Source organism: Trachypithecus francoisi, unplaced genomic scaffold, assembly GCF_009764315.1.
Source record: "Trachypithecus francoisi isolate TF-2019V2 unplaced genomic scaffold, Tfra_2.0 Lachesis_group4, whole genome shotgun sequence".
Taxonomy (NCBI): Eukaryota; Metazoa; Chordata; class Mammalia; order Primates; family Cercopithecidae; genus Trachypithecus; species Trachypithecus francoisi.
In genome coordinates, this window is record NW_022681469.1 from 151,751,779 (window position 1) to 151,770,045 (window position 18,267).

The following is an 18,267-nucleotide window of genomic DNA, read 5'->3' on the forward strand; positions in this document are numbered from 1 at the left end:
CAATGACAAGTCACTTTCATTTCTGTAGGCATGGCACAGGCAGGAGAAGAGTGCCAACATCTCAGTGCTGGGCCTAGAGGTATATCACAACCTTTCTTATGGGCAAAGTTCAGGTAATAGAGGAGAGCCACATCAAATAGGCAATGGGTCCTTAGGTACGTCACAATAGCTCCGAAACAGCATCCAGGGAGAAGGCTCACATCACCTTGGTACTGGGTCCAGCAATATGTCACAATGCTTTCTGAGGTCAAGGCCGAGACAAACGAGCAATGTCACTTTGATGTTGAGCCCAATGATATGTCACAATGTCCTCTGTAGGCAGAACCTAGGAAGAAGAGGAGTCACATCAACGAGGTGCTAGGCTCAGTGATATGTTACAATTCCACTTGTAAGTAGAAACCATGCAAATAAAGAGAGTCTCATCACCTGGGCCCTGGGTGGAAAGATATGTCACAATGCCTTCTGTAGGCAGAGCACAGGCTGGGGGATTAAATCCCCCACAGGGGCCCAGTGGCCCCTGTGGGCAAGGCATAGGGAAGAGAGTCATATAACCTAAGTGTGAAGAACAGTCATAGGTCAAAATTCTCCCTGTAGGCAAAACTAAGGCAAGAGAATAAATTCACATCGACCAAGTGCTGGGTGCAGCAATACATCACCATTCAATCTGTCGGCCGAGCCCAAGCAGGAGAGTAAAATTGCTCAAGTGCTAGGCTGAAGTGTATGTCACAATCGCAGCTGCAGAAAGGTCCAGGCATGAAATTAAGAATCCTGCACATGTCCAGGTTCCAGGAATGACAGGCACCACCTCCCGTATGTTGGGTCTAAGTGTGTGACCCACAGTCTCAACACTTTACTGAATCCATCCACAAGAGCTTCAATCCCTCCTGCAGACTATGTCCTTTTAATGGAGTCAAAGCCTCACAGACATGCTTGATCTTGTTCTGAAGGTCACCTACCCACCTATGAACCAAAGCCATGTATGAGTTAATTTTTCAACTTCAACTTTTTTTAGATGTGAGATTCAGAACCTCAACAGTGGCCTGTGTTCATGTAGAAGAATGACAATTTTACTGTTGGCTGGGTGTATATATAAGTGTCATAATCTCACCTGTGTGCCATGCTTTGTTAGGACACCCTCTGTAACATTATACAATATACAATATACATTAAAGGGCTTTATATAATATACATTAAAGTCACAATCTGCTCTAAGACTTTTGTGTTTATATGAACCCATGATTCTACCTGTAGCCCAAGGCTCAAATAAGAGAGTCAACATCTCTCCAATTCAATGTGTCTACATAGAACAGATCTAACCTGCCAGAATTAGAAATGAGTTGCCATTTCAACTGTAGCTGGATGTTTACATGTGACAATCACAGTCCAAACTGTGAGCTGTGTCAACATGTGAGAACAAGGACCTCCCCAGTGGGCACTGTCTATGTGTGTGAGGGTGACAATATTAACAGTTTGTGGGGTGTACATATGAGAAACACAACCTCACTTATTTAGTGTGCCCTGTGATGACACTCTGTACCACTTGAGGGCTTTTTATGATATGTAAGAGTGGTAACTTTTTATGACCTTCATACAAAGAGGAGACTTATCATCTTACTTTCTTTCCTAAGTCTAGCTATGGAAGACAGCATCTCTTCTATTGGCTGGTTTGAAGTATGAGAGTAATCAATACACCTGTGAGCTGGCTAAAATGTATGTCACAAACCCACCTGTGAGCTGTGAGAAGAATCATACCATGTAGGTTTTTGGCCAAGGATATGTCACAGTCTTCCCTTAGGGCAGAAATCAAGCAGGAGAGTCATATCACCTAGGTGCTCAGCCACAGATATGTTACAATCCTCTCCTGAAAGCAGAGCACACGCAGCAGAGTCATAGTGAAGTGGCTTCATTGTCTGGGGAAACACCCGAAGTTTGTTGTCCTGCTCTGAGAAGAGTAATGACTCGAACACACACACGGAATGAGTTTAAGGAGCAGAAAGTCTAATACACAAAAGACAAGAGAGAGAGGGAGAGAGAGAGCTTCCTCCTGTGGAGAAAGTGGGTCACCATAGCAGGTTTCCAGGTTTGGAGCAGAATGTGATCAATTTTCTAGAGAGGCTTGAGGAGGTGGTGATTGATTTATCTATGGCCCAGGAAATTGGTTTGACCAGGTGTGGCATTTACTTAGCACACAAGGAAACTGGCCCTCCCACACTAATCTTATTATGCAAATGTGGCCTCTACCTGGCTGGTACCATGACACCCACAGGCATGGTGACAAGGTAAAGGGAGAGGGAATCACCATTTTGAGTGTACTTGGCTTTTAGTATAGCTGCCGGCATTTACATATGCAAACTTCCAGCTTGCTTATCTATGCTTGCAGTTTGACTTTTCAGGCTGCTTTCTTTTAGAAAAGAAATGGTTTTTTGGTTGCTTTTCACTGAAGGAAAATTCCACCGAGAACTCTTTTACCCTTGCTAACTGCCTAAAATAATTTTTTTAACTCCTATATATATTTAACTCCTATATTATTCACCCCTCAGAAGATGGTATTCTAACTGCTATTGGGGGTGTTGGACAACGAATCTTTCTGGCTACTTCCTGCTGAAAAGGGGTGTCGTGTGGGGGAGCAGCAGCTGAGATTCCTCCCGAGGTTTATTTAAGTGTTCACGGAAGAATGACATGTCCACAGGTGGTTCTGTTTGCAGCTTTTGGAGTTGTTTCCATTTGGAGTTTTCTTCTAGGTAAAAAGAGATAAATTTTACAAGAAGTTTTAGAATATAGGGTTTTAACATGGGTATTAAGATTATTATTATTAGTGAGAGTATTATAGGTCATAACTATGACAGTAGAGTTTGATGCCTGTTAGTTATTTCAATATATTTGTAATAGGGGTAGGCCTCCACTAGGTGTTGCTATACATTACCAGAAACATTAATATAAAAGTAACATTTTTCTTTGAGAAACACATACATTTATTCCCTTGGCTTGCCATCAGGAGATAATTTTAGGTTCAGGCAATTTTTTATAACTTGCAATATGATTGAGAGAAATACGCTATTCAGTGGCTAAAGTAACTTAAGTGTTAATCTTGGCAATTTCTTTCCTTTATTAAGTTCATTCATGACTTCCACAGATTATCTTACAACATTCTTAAACTTTCTGACTTGTCTTAAATATCCTTCCTTTTAAAACCAGACTTTTTAGGATAAGAATGTACCATACAAGCCTTGCTTATAAAATCTCTCTTATTTATAACCTTCTTTCCGTAGCTTAGAGTGCATCATATTGCCAATCTTTAATAAAAAGTCCTATCAAGCTCAGTGATAGTATAACTTTCATGCTTATTTCTTGTCTGTAACTATTACCCTTGCCATAAGGATAATAATTAAGCAAAGCAACCTTGACTAAATTTTTTCTACAATTATTCAATTATTATTCCTGTTATAAAAATGATAATTAGGCAAAGTACTATGGCAATTCAAATTTTACAAGTAGAATTCCACACTGAGTGCCATAGTATATAGTTCTACTACAAATAGTAGAGTGAGTTTAGCAGCTCCCACAAGAGTGATGTAGTAGATAATTTTTATTTATAAATTTTATTCGCCAAGATATAGAATTTCCCTTTGGGGTTCTATGAAGTTATGAATGCAATCCTATGAATACTTAAAATTTTCTTGTAAATATGTGTTTAAAGAGAAGTTTTAATAGTTGATGGCAATCTTGGAGAGGAAAAATAGAAATGACAAAAAGTATCCGATGAGGTAGCAGTGAGTAAGATGAGTAGCCCTCAGTTACTTATCTTTTATGATTTTCAGCTTAAGATTTTCTATTTCTTCACACTGATATTCAGGACATTCCTCTGGGCTTGTAAGGGGTTGCTCCCTCAGTTCTTCAGGCCTTGACTTGAGTGTGATGTATCCAAGAGTTGATATCTATAATTTTTCTTTTTCTTTTTTCTGAGATGGAGTCTTGCTCTGTCACCCAGGCTGAAGTGTAGTGGTGTGATCTTGGCTCACTGCAACCTCAGCCTCCTGGGTTCAAGCGTTTCTCCTGCCTCAGCCTCCCGAGTAGCTGAAATCACAGCCCCGCACCATGCAGCCCAGCTAATTTTTGTATTTTTAGTAGAGACGAGGTTTCACCATGTTGGCCAGGCTGGTCTCAAACTCCTGGTCTCAGGTTATCCGCCCACCTTGGCCTCCCAAAGTGCTGGGATTATAGTCATGAACCACCACGCCCAGCAGATACCTGTAACTTTTATTGCCAAGGGAAGTGGGGGTTGAAAAAAGAACAGTGTAGGGCCCTTCCCAGCTTGGGCTTAAGGAAAGAGAGACAGAGGCGTGAGATTTACTAATAGCAAATCTCCTGGGTTAGATAAAGGTGGTCCTATTTCTTGGGGTTAGGCTACTGCTAGTTGTGTTAATTTTTGTTGGAAGTGAGCTAGAGAGGTTACATACTTAACCAAATTAAGTTTTCTGTTTTAATAGAAAAATCATTGGTAAGAAAAGGCCATTTATAGAGCTTAGACCTAATTTTGTTTTTGTTTGTTTGAGACAGAGTCCCACTCCATCTCCCAGGCTGGAGTGCAGTGGCATGATCTCGGCTCACTGCAAACTCCGCATCCTGGGTTCACGCCATTCTCCCACCTCAGCCTCCTGAGTAGCTGGAACTATAGATGCCCGCCACCATGCCCGGCTTATTTTGTTTCTGTATTTTTAGTAGAGATGGGGTTTCAACGTATTAGCCAGGATGGTCTCGATCTCCTGACTTTGGGATCCGCCTGCCTCGGGCTCCCAAAGTGCTAGGATTACAGGGCTGAGCCACCATGTCCGGCCTAGACCTAACTTGGAAGGCATATTTCTTACCCAAAGTAAGGCCATGGGAAGAAGAGTAACAAGTTTTTTGAGGTGTCTCTTAATAATATTATTTGTTCTCTACCTTTACTGAGAATTGGGGTTTTTAAGCACAATGGAGATGATATTCTATGCCGAGCACATTTGAGACCCCCATGTGACAGCTGCCTTAAATGAGGGGCCATTGTCACTTTGAAGGTATTTAGGTAGACCAAAGCAGGGAGTTTGTTTGTTTTATCTTTTTCTGAGACAGAGTCTCGCTTTGTCACCCAGGTTGGAGTGCAGTGGTGCAATCTCAGCTCACTGCAACCTCTGCCTCCCAGGTTCAAGCAATTCTCCTGCCTCAGCCTCCTGAATAGCTACAGGTGTGCACCACCATGCCTAATTTTTTTGTATTTTTAGAAGTGACGAGGTTTCACCATGTTGGCCAGGCTGGTCTCAAACTTCTGAACTCATGATCTGCTCGCCTCGGCCTCCCAAAGTGCTGGGACTACAGGCCTGAGCCACCGCGCCTGGCTGGAGTTATTTTATTAATTAACACTTTTATTACCTCAGAGGCCTTTGGGCATGGAAATGCTTCCACCCAGTTAGCAAAAGTATATACCCATAACAGAAGGTATTGGATACCCTTTGTCTTTGGCATGTGGGTGAAGTCCATCTGCCAGTCCTCCCCTGGATAGCTTCCTATTTTGGGGGTTTTAGGAGGAAGGAGCCACCTGTTCAGGGAATTATTTTTAAGACAGACTTCACGGGAATTAGCAACCTGTTTGACTGTTTTTAGTAAGTTCTCTCCTGAAAACAATTAAAGGAAGGAAGGTAATCCAAACAGTCATTTAAAAATATGATTAGTATGGCTACTGTTCTTGAAGACTCAAATGTGAGGTTTACTGGGGAGAAGATGAACCCCCCGCAATACACACATTGGCCATGCTTTAAACCAGTTTTCTTTCATGGAGGACCTAGTCATTACATGGTGCTGAGAGAGGTTTTGGAGCAACTGAAAATTTCAGGCCAGGGCACACCCTGGTGTTATCCAAAGGCTTCTGGACTAAAGCCAGCCTCTGACCACCCATCCAGGTGTTAGTAAAGAGAATCTCCAACTATCCTGTTACAAATTTCTCCTTTTCTAGCTGCAGTCACCATGTCTTTTATCTTCTCTGTGTATGCAATGTGTGGGAATTTTTACAATTCAGGGAAACAGTTCTGTTAGGAAACATCGGCAAATACCATAGTAACCCAATAAGCATATGTCTGTACACATCCTCTGGTGAGCACATGGTATATCTAAGCCAACAGCACCCCCTAGTGGAAGTAGAAATTCTCTCCATGAGGCACATTGTCAGTCTTCTGCAATACACTGTAGCGTCCCAGTTCTCTTTTTGCACCACTAAAAAATCAGGCTCTATGCCCTTCTGTGAGTGAGAAAACGCTGCCTTTAACAATTAAGAGTAAAATGTCCTCCATAGCCAAATTTTAGTTTGAATACTGTCCTATCAGCAGAAAAATGCCATTAGGTCCCTACTGTTCTTTAAGGCACCTATTCTGTCTTTAACTAAAATAGTACTTAATTAGTAAGGGGACTTTACATCCAAAAGTTAACCAGAATCATTTTCTAAGGGTAAATGATTTAGCATGGGGCATAAGAGTAGGATACAGAGTTCCATCTAGCACAATCCCTCCATTAAATGAGCCTTACCCAAAGGCAACTATTACATACTCTTTCCCGAAATCCATTTTTTGGGGTGGCACACAGATCACACAAGTCTAGAAAGTCAAAGGGAAATCACAAGTGGACAAATAAGGCTATGTGGGTAATTGTGGCTAAAACCCATCACCTAGTTCATCTGGTTTCATGGCTTGGAGAGGTCACACCCACAACCATGAGTGACACATTTAACACAGTGCCAGGAACCAAGGAGAGAAAAGAGTAGAGGTGACACTCCAGCTGTTTTCCCCTTCACCCTTGGTCATACCCAAAAAAAAGGGAGACTAAAAGGACTCTTTTATTCTCACTTTTTCTAGAAGGGCAGCAGACCAACTTCAGCTTGCACCCTTCTAGAGTGCATTCTGTAACACTGGAACTTCTTTAACCTTGGGACTTTGAAGAATAAAGCAACTCATTTTCTTTTGCACAAGGGCATGGCATTTATACTAAACCTTTGCAAGTGTTGTAAGATCAACCCAGCTTTTTATAAAGTCATATCAGGCAGGCTTATAGAAAATTATTCACCAGAACTAGAAAAGCAAATTCCAGGGAAGCCATCTAAGAATCCCCCTTATTGAGAGCCACCTCAAGTTCTCTTATTACAAGACCTTAGCCAAATAAAGGAAGACATAGGCTGATTTTCTGATGACCCCCAATAAGTATACAGAAGCTTTCCAAAATTTAACTCAGGTGTTTCACCTCACATGGAAGGATGTTACGCTGCTCCTAAACCAAACCCTAACTGCAGCTGAAAAGCAGGCAGCTCTACAGGAAGCAGGGAATTTCAGAAATGAACAATATGTAGCCTATAATGCACTCAGGTATGAGAGGAGAGTCACATCACATAGGAGCTGGGCCAAGCAATATGTAGCAAATCTCCACTGCAGACAAGTCTGAAAAAATGAAGGGTCACATCAACTAGGTGATGAAATCAGAAATATAACAAAATGATTCCTGTGGGCAAAGACCGAGCAGAAGAAATTATACCACGTATGTGATGAGCTTAGTAATACATCACTCTCCCTTCCTTAGGCATGATTCAAGCAAAAGAAAAGTCACATTACCTAGCTGTTAGGCCCAGAGTTATGTCACAATCTCTATTATAACAGAAGCCCAGGTAAGAGTCACATCAAATAGATGATGGTCCCAGAGATATGTCACAATGCCTCTTGTTAGCAGGGTACAGGCATACCAACTCACATTACCTGGGTGCTGAGTTCAGCAATATGTCACAATGCCTTCTGAGAGCAAGGCCAAAGCAAAAGGGCAACATCACCTTGTTGTTGGGCCCAGTGATACGTCACAATGTTCCTTGTGGGCAAAACCTAGAAAGAGTCACATCAGCTAGGTGCTGGGCCTAGCAATGTTTTGATACACCCTGTAAGGAGAAACCAGGCAGAAACAGTCTTATTACCTGTGTGATAAGCAGAAAGATATGTCACAATGCTGTCTGTAAGCAGGGCCTAGGCAAGAGTTATATCACCTGGGTGTGGACCCAGCAATATGTCACAATAGCCCGTGTGGGCAAGGCACAGGCAGGAGAGCCACATAACCTGGGTGGTGGGTGCAGCAATATATTACAGGGTTCCCTGTGGGCAGTGCCAAGGCAGGAGAATAGATTTACATTAGTTAGGTCCTGGGTTCAGCAATGTTTCAATCCAATCTGTGGACTGAGCCCAGGCAGAAGAGTTGAATCACTCAGGTGCTGGGCAGAGGCATATGTCACAATTACGGCTGCAAGAATGTTCATAAATGAGATTAACAATCCTGCACATGTCCAGATTCCAGGTATGAGAATCAACACCTCTTTTATGTTGGGCCTAAGTACATGATTCACAATCTCAACAGTGGACTAGATCCATGGGCAAGAGCCTCAATTCCTCTCACAGACTGTTTTCTTAGTGGAGTCACAGTCTTTCAGGTATAGTGAATCTTGGTCTGAGAGTCAATAACGCACCTGTGGACTGAAATCAACAATGTTCAACTTTTGGCACTTTTTTGATTGTGGGATTCAGAATCTCAACAATGGGTTGTGTTCATGTGGGAGGGTGACAATCATTACTGTTGCCTGGGTATGCTTATGAGTGTCACAATCTCACCTGTTTCCTGAGGTCTATTAGAACATTCTCTGTCCTACTTGAGGGCTATGTACTGTATGCATGGGAGTTACAATCTTGTCTGAGACCTTCATGCTGGTATGGACCCATAATTGTACCTGTGGCCCTAAGCCCAGGTATGAGAGTCAACATGTCTCCAATTGGCTGAGTCCAGATAAAAGATGCCTTACCTGCCTGTGAGCTGGGTTTAGAAATGTTTCATCATTTCAACTCTGGCTGAATGTTCCCATATGACAGTCACAATTTCAACTATGGACTGTGTTTGAGATTAAGAACCTCATCAGTGAGCTCCATCCTTGTGGGAGGGTGACAATACTAAGGGTTTTAGGTGAGCATATGAGAAACACAGCGTTACCTGTGTGCTAGGCTCTGCAATGACACTTTCTGTACCATTCAAGACTTTTACACAATATACAAGAGTGGCATTTATAGTCTTTATAAAGAGGAGGCCCGTGAACTCACCTATTTGCCTAAGCCTTGCTAAGAGACACAGGATCTCTGCTATTGGCTGGTTCAAGGTATGAGACTTATGATGCCACCCGTGAGCTGGGCCAAGATAAATGTGACAATTACACCAGTGGATAGGGAATAAGTAGAGTCACATAACCTGTTTTTTGGAGCCAGGAATATGCCATAATCTTCCTGGAGGCCAGGGACTAGGCATCACCTGTTTGCTGGGCCCGGGAACATATCACACTGCTTTCTGTCAGCCAGGCCCAGGCAGGAGAGACACATCACCTGGTTGCTAAGCCCAGTAATATGTCACAATTTTCTTTGTGGGCAAGGTGCAGGCAGAAGAGGAGACACATTTCCTAGGCGATGGATAAAGAGATATGTCACAAGCCCCCATGTGAGCGGGGCCCAGGTGGTACTCCCATTCCCTACATGTGGAGCCCAGCGATATGTCAGAACACCCAGAATACACAGGGTCCAGACAATATAAAAATGTCACATTAGCTAGGTACTGGCCCAGCGACACACCACAATTTTTTTATTTTTTGCCAGAGCCTAAGCAGTAGAGGAGAGTCACATCACCTAGTTTCTGGGTCCAGCGATATGTCACAGGACATGGCCCAGGCAAAAAAGTAAAATTATTTATGTGAAAGACCCAGAGATATGCTACATTGTCCTCTGTGTGTAAGGCTAACAGAGAAGAAAAGTATTACATAACCTAGGTGCTCACACCACCTGTTTCACAATCACCCCAAGTGGCAGGGACCAGTCATGACAGTCACATCACATAGGTTCTGGACCAAGTGATATGTCACAATATTCTCTCTGTACAGTTTACAGGAAGACAGTCACATAATCTAGCTGATGGGCTTAGAGACACGTCAAAATAACCCCTGTGGGCAGGGACCAGACAGAAGGATTACCTCACCTGTGTGCTGGGCTTGGCAATAAGCCATCTTTCTTCTGTGGGCATGACCCTGTCAGAAGAGAGTCACATCACCTAGGTTTTGGTGCCAGAACGATGTCACATTTTTTCTTACGGGAAAAGCCCAGTTAAGATGGGAGAGTCACATCAAAGAGTTGATGAAGTCAGAAATATGTTACAATGCCCTCTGTGAGCAAGGCTCAGGCAGGAGACTCACATCACCTGGGTGCTGGGCCCAGCAATATGTCACAATGTCTTCTGAAAGTAGGGCAAAGGCAACATTAATGTCACCTTAGTGTAGCGCAAAGTGAAATGTCACCTCTTCATGAGGGTGGGCCTTAGAAAGATGGGAAGAGTCCCATCAGCAAGGTGCTGTACCCAGCAATAGGCAAAAATATCCCATCTGAACAGAAACCACACAGGAGTCATACTACCTGGGTGAGGAGTGCAGAGATATATCACAATGCCCGTGTAGGCAAGGCCGAGGCTGAAGAGTTACATTACATGGGTGTTACACTAAGCAGTATGTCACAATGGCCCAGGTGGGCAGGGAAAAAATAGGAGAATCACATAAGCTGAGTTTTGAGCCCAGGGACATGCCAGTGTCCCCCATAGGGAGAGACATTAAAGAAATGGTGACTTACATCACTTGGATGCAAGGCCCAGGGATATTCCACCATCTCCCCTGTGGGCAGCACCAAGGCAGGAGTATGGAGTCACATGTGCTGGGTTCAGTGATATGTCACAATTGCAGCTATGGACTGGGCCCAGACTTGAGAGTCAAATTACTCAAGTACTGAGCAGAGACATATGCCACAATCACACCTGCAGGATGGTTTAGAGATTAGATTAACAATCTCACACATGTCCCAGTTCTAAATCTGAGAGTCAACACCTCCTGTATGTTGGATCTAATTACAAGAGTCACAATCTCAATGGTGCACTCAACTTGTTTATGAGAGTCTGAGGTTTTCCTTCAGACTATGTACCCTTACTAGAGTCACAAGACTCACAGATGTGCTAAATACTGTGAACTGAATCCACATATAAGAGTCAAGTTTCCAGGCTGGGGGTGGTGCCTCATGTCTATAATCCCAGCACTTTGGGAGGTCAAGGCAGGACTTGAGGCCAGGAGTTTGAGAGCAGTCTGGGCAACATGGTGAAACCCTGTCTGTAGTAAATATACAAAAATTAGCTGGGCATGGTGGCACATGCCTGTAATTCCATCCACTCAGGAGGTTGAGGCACGAGAATTGCTTGAACCCAGAAAGTGGAGGTTGCAGGAGCTGAGAGTGCACCACAGCACTCCAGCCTGTGTGTCAGAGTGAGTGAAACTCTTAAAAAAAAAAAAAAAAAAAGTCAAATTTCCAACTTTTGACTGTTTTCATGACAGAGACTCAGGACCTCAACAGTGTGCTGTGTTCATGTGTAAAGACAACAATTTTTACTGTTGGCTGGGTGTGTATATGAGTGTCACAATTTTGCCTGTGTTCTAGGCTCTCTCAGTACCACACGAGAGCTTTCTACAGTATTAACGAGAGTTGCAAACCACTCTATGACCTTCATGATGGTATACACCCATGATTGTACCTGTGTCTCTAAACCCAGGTATGAGAGTCAGCATCTCTATCACTGGCTGGTTCCACATAAAAGAGGACAGGCATGGTGGCTCATGCCTGTAATCCCAGCACTTTGGGAGGCCGAGGCAGGTGGATCACTTGAGGTCGGGAGTCCGAGACCAGCCTGGCCAACATGGTGAACCCCATCTCTACTAAAAATACAAAAATTAGCCCGGTGAGGTGGGGTACATCTGTAATCCCAGCTACCTAGGAAGCTAAGGCAGGAGAATCAATTAAAGCCAGGAGGTGGAGAGGTTGCAGTGAGCTGTTATTGAACTACTATACATCAGCCTGGGTGACAGAGTGAGATTTTGTCTCCAAAAAAATAAAATAAATAAAATGAAAATGAAAAATAAGAGTCCTCACCTGCCTCGGAGCTAGATTAGAAATGAGTCACCATCCCAACTACAGCCAGATGTTCACAAATAACAGTCACAATTTCAACTCCATCCACATGTGAGATTCAAGACCTTACCAGTAGGCTCTGTCCATGTGTGAGGGCAAAATCCTAATGGCTGATAGAGTGTGCATATGAAAAACACAATCTCACCTGTGTCCTGGGTCCTGTGATGAGACTGTCTGTACCACCTGAAAAATTTACATATGTGAGAGACTGCTAATCCACTATGATGTTCATACAGAGGAGATCCAGGATCTTACTCATTTCCCTAAGTCTAGCTTCAAGAAACAGTATCTCTCCTATTGGCTGGTTTGAGGCATGAGAGTTATCATCTCACCCATGAGCTGAAGAAGGATATATTTTACAATCCCACCTGTTGATAGAGAGTAAGCAGGAGCGTGACGTCACCTGGGCACTAGGCCAGGAATATGTCACAATCTTCCCTGATGGCAGGAACCAGTCAGAAGAGTAACATCAGCTGGGTGATCAGCCAGGGATATGTTAGAATCCTATTCTGAAAGCAGGGCACAGGCAGCAGAGTCACAGCATCTAGGTGCTGAGCCCAGAGACATGTCACAATGCTCCCTGGGAGCAAGGCCCAGGAAAAGGAAGCACATCACCCTGTTGCCAAGTCAATGTTATTGTCACATTCTTCCCTGTGGGCCAGGTGCAGGCTATAGAGGAGTCACATCTCCTTGGTGAGGAATACAGAGATATGTCACCAGGGTCTTGAGAGTCATAGGGCTAGAGCCCTGTTTGCAGGGCATAGGCAGGTACCTTCCAAATTCTACATGTTTGGCCCAGTGATATGTCACAGTACTCATATGTGGGGCCCATGAAAGAGGAGAGTCACGTCACCTAGGTGCTAGGTCCAGTGATACATCACCATCCTACATTTTGGCAGAGACCAGGCAGAAGGAGAAGGCCACATCACCTAAATCATGAATGTAAAAATATATCATAATACCCCTGTGGGTAGGACCCATGCAGGAGAGTCACCTCACTTAGGTATTGGACCCAGCCATATGTCACATGCAGTGTGACAGTAGGTAGCTAGTCTGGTATAAGCAGGGCAAGAAAGGGCTCCCCACTCCACACACACCAGAAATGTCAGGTGGCAATCAGGTAATGGGCAGGCAGTTAACTGTCTCGCTAAAGTAATAATTGGTGACAGCTGTTGCCAGGGAACAGTAGTCTCCTAATAGAAAACACCCAAAACTGGTCATCAGTAGCTTCCCAGTGAGATCTCAGGAGTTGGGTGGGTTAGGAGAACTAATGCAAGACCCCAGAAGTATGCCAACACATAAAATCCCAAGAGAAGAGAGTCACATCACGACAGTAATGGCAACAGAGATATGACTCACAATGACCCTGTAGGCAGGGCCCAGGCAGGAGAGTTACATCAACTGGGTGTTGGACCAAGGAAAATGTTACAACGGCTCCTATAGGCAGGGCACAGGCAGGAGAGTCACATAACCCGGGTGTGCTGCCCAGCAATGTGTCACAATGTCCCCTGTGGAAAGCACCAAGGCAGTAGAGGAGACTCACATTACTTGGGTGCAAGGTCCAGCAATCTGTCAAGATGCTCCTGTGGGAAGTACCAAGGAAAAAGAATAGAGTCACATCACCTAGGTTGGGGTTCAGCAACATGTCACAATTTCCATCTGCGGGCTGGGTGCAGGCAAGAGTCTAATCATTCAGGTGCTGAGAAGAGGCATATGTCATAATCACACCTGCAAAAAGGTCTAGGGATGGGATTAACAATCTTGCACATATCCTAGTTCTTGGTAAGAGAGTCAACATCCCCTGTATTTTTTTTTCTAAGTACACAAGTCACAATATTAACAGTGGATAGATTCGTGCATGAAAGCCTCAACTTCCCCTGCGGACTGTGTACCTGTAGTAGAGTCACAGCCTCACAAATGTGCTAAATCTTGGTACTGAGTCACCCATCATTCTGTGAATGGAATTTATGTAGGGCAGTCAATTTCCCAACTTTCTACCACTTTCAGATGTGATATTCAGAACCCGAGCAATGAACTGTGTTTATAAAAGATGACAATCTTTACAATTGGCTGGGTATGTACACAAGTAACACAATTTGACCTGTGTGCTGGGCCCTGTTAAAAACACACTCTGTACCACCCAAGGGCTTTAGAATGTGGCAATCTGTTGGCCAGGTGCGGTGGCTCACACCTGTAATCCCAGCACTTTGGGAAGCCAAGGCAGGTAGATCACGAGGTCAGGAGTTCAAGACCAGCTTGGCCAAGATGGTGAAAGTCCATCTTACTAAAAATACAAAAATTAGCCGGGTGTGGTGGTGCACGCCTGTAGTCCCAGCTACTCAGGAGGCTGAGGCAGAAGAATTGCTTGAACCCAGGAGGCAGTGGTTTCAGTGAGCTGAGATGACACCACTACACACCAGCCTCTCGAGAGAGAGACTGTCTCGAAAAAATAGTAATAAAAAAACAAAAAAATAAATTTGGTATGAGACCTTCATGCTGGTATGGACCCATGATTGTACCTGTGGACCTAAGAGCAAGTAGAAGAGTTAACATTCCTTCAATTGGCTGGGTTCAGATATGAGAGTTCTCACCTACCTATGAGCTGGGTTTATAAATGAATCATCATCTCAACTGCAGCAGGATGTTGATATATGACAATCACAATTTCAACTGTAGACCTCATACATGTGTGTAATTTAGAACCTCACCAGTGGGCTCTTTCAATGTGTGAGGGTGACAATCCTAACAGTTGGCAGGGTGTGCATAGAAAAAACAATCTCACCTGTGTGCTGGGCCCTGTAATTACACTATCTGTAACACTTGAGGGCTTTATAAGGTATGTGAGTGAGTGGTAATTCTTTATGACCTTCATACAAAGAGGAGACCCAGAATTTTACCTATTACCCTAAGCCTAGCTATAAGAGATAGTATCTCTCCTATTGGCTGACTCAAGTTACAATAGTTACTATTGCACCTTGATCTGGATCATAAAATATATCACAGTATTTCCTGAGGGCAGGCACCAGGCAAGAGAGTCACATCACCTAGGTGCTTGGCCAGATATGCTACAATCCCTTCCTGAAAGCAGGGTACAAGCAGCAGAGTCAAATCATAAAAGTGCTGGGCCCAGCAATATGTCTCAATACCTTCTGTGGGCAGTGCCAAAGCAGGAGGATAGTCATATTACCAAGGTGCTGGGTCCAGTGATATGTCACAATCTCATTTGCAAGCTGGACTCAGGCAGGAGAGTCAAATCACTCAGGTGCTGAGCAGAGTTGTATGTTAAAATCACACCTGCAGGAGGTCCAGGGACGAGACTACCAATCTCACACCTTTCCTGGTCCTTGGTATGAGATTCACTGCTCACTGTAGGTTGGGTACAAGTGAAGTAAGAAATTAAGAAAATAACCAAATAATAGCATAAGTAATAATGGTAAAGATTATAGTAATAGACAAATAATAATAGCTCATAGAATGAATTGTTGTATTAACCAAGGCTGAAAAAAATTTACGTAGCCCCCTACAAGGTTTAAAAAAAATATTAACTGCCTGTCCCAAAAAACATTAACCATATGTACTCTCCACACATTTTGTAGGGTCTATAAGCTCATTCCTTTCTTAGCTGCAAGGTCACAAAACAAATAAGCATAAGCTACAAACCAAGTTTTCCCAAAGATGTAAGACATGTTGCAAAAACATCACAGCAGCCTTTGTTCTCGCTTCTGTAAGCCTGCTTCCTGCTTCACATAGTGCCCGCCTCAAAATACTTGAAAGCAACTGAGTTCTTTGTTCGGGGCTCAGACTTTCAGGACACATGTCCACTGAGCCAGTATACAACTTAAATAAACACTTCCTGCCCTTCATTCGATCTCTCCAGTTCCTTAATTTCCCACAACATAAGTACACAAGTCACAATCTCAATGGTGGACTAGATATGTGTTTGGGAGCCTAAATTTCTCCTGCAGACTTTGTCTCCTCCATGGATTCACAACATCATGGGTGTGCTAAATCTTGGTCTGAAAGTCAGCAACCCACCTGTGGACTGAATCCACGTATGAGATTCAGCCACGTATGCAGTCAATTTTCCAACTTTCGACTGACTTTGGGTGTGAGATTCGGAATCTCAACAGTGGACTGTGTTCATGTAGAATGATGACAATCTTTACTGTCTGTTGAGTGTACATCTAAATGTCACAATGTCACCTGTGTGCTGAGCTCAGCACTCAACACTATTCAAGTGTTTCATACAGTATGCATAAGAGTCACAGTCTTCTTTGCAACCTTTGTGATGATATAGACAAATAATCATACCAATGGTTCTAAGCCTGGATATGCAAGTAAATATGTCTCCAATTGGATAGATCTAGATTGGAGAGTCCTCACCTGCCTATGTGCTGGGTTTAGAAATGAGTCACCATTGGCCAGGCGCCTGTAATCCCAGCACTTTGGGAGGCAGAGGCGGGTGGATCATAAGGTCAGGAGTTCAAGACAGCCTGGCCAATGTGGTGAAACGCCATCTCTACTAAAAATACAAAAATTAGCCAGGTGTGGTGACACGCGCCTGTAGTCCCAGCTACTCGGGAGGCTGAGTCAGGAGAATGGCGTGAACCCAGGAGGCAGTGCTTACAGTGAGTGCAGATCATGCCATTACACTCCAGCCTGGGCAACACAGCGAGACTCCATTTCAAAAAAAAAAGAAAAAGAAAAAGAAATGAGTCACCATCCCCAGCCAGGCGCGGTGGCTCACGCTGTAATCCCAGCACTTTGGGAGGCCGAGGTGGGCGGATCTCGAGGTCAGGAGATGGAGACCATCTTGGCCAACATGGTGAAACCCCATCTCTACTAAAACACAAAAAATTAGCTGGGGGTGGTGGCACGTGCCTGTAATCCTAGCTACTTTGGAGGCTGAGGCAGGGGAATTGCTTGAACCCAGGAGGTGGAGATTGTGGTGACTGAGATCACGCCACTGCACTCCAACCTGGGTGACAGAGTGAGACTCTGTCTCAAAAGAAAAGAAAAAAGGAAGAAATGAGTCACCATCCCAACGCAGTCTTCAGCTAAAATTGTTACTGTCGTGTGGCTGGATGTTCACATGTGACACCCACATTTCCAACTCTGGACTGCATCTATATTTTAGATTTAGGACCTCTCCAGTGGGTTTCATCAATGTGTTAGGGTGAGAATCCCAGTGGTTGGTGTGCATGTGAGAAGCACAATTTCATCTGTGCTTTGCACCTTTTGATGACACTGTGTGGACTACTGGAGGGCTTTATATTATATGCAAGACAGTGGTAATCCTCTATGACCTTTGTGTGAAGAAGAGATTCAGAATGCTACCCAGTTTTTAAGGCCTACTTATGAAAAACAGTATCTCCTCTATTTGCCAGTTTGAGGTATGAGAGTCCTCATCACACCTGTCAAGTTTGCCAAGGTATGTTCAAAATCCCAACTGTCCACGGAGAGCCAACAGAAGAGTCACATCACCTGAGTGATAGGCCAGGGATATGTCACAATCTTTCCAGAGGGCAGGGGTGAGGCAGGAGGGGCCACATTACCTGGGTGCTCAACCAGGGATATGTTACAATTTCCTCCTGAAAGCAAGTCACATGAAGCAGAGTGCCATCACCAGTGTGACTGGCTCAGGCGTATGTCACAATGCTCTCTGTTGGCAAGTCACAAGCAGGAGTGACACATACCTGGTTGCTGAGCCCAGTGATATGTGACAATCTTCCCTCTGGGCAGAGTGAAGGTAGAAAAGAAGAGTCACATCTCCCAGATGATTGATGCAAAATTATGTCACAGGGCAACTGTGAGCCAGGCCCAGGCAAGAGCCTCCAACTGCCTAGGTGTTAAGCTCAGCAGTATGTCACACTACCAAAAATTCTAAGTCCCAATCATAAGAGGAGAGTCACATCACCCAGGTGCTGGGTTCAGTGAAATGTCACAATCCCTTTTGGCAGGACCAAAGCAAAGAGTCACATCATGTAGGTGATGAATAGAAAGATATATTATAACCCGGAGGGCAAATGCGGCTGTGCTGGAGGCCAAATCACCCAGGTGCTGGGCCCGGAAATACGTCACAGTACACAATATATGCACGGCCCATGCAGAATAGGAGAGTCATATTACCCAGGTGCTAGATATAGGCATATATCATAATATACCCTGAGTGAAGGCCCAGAAAAGAGAG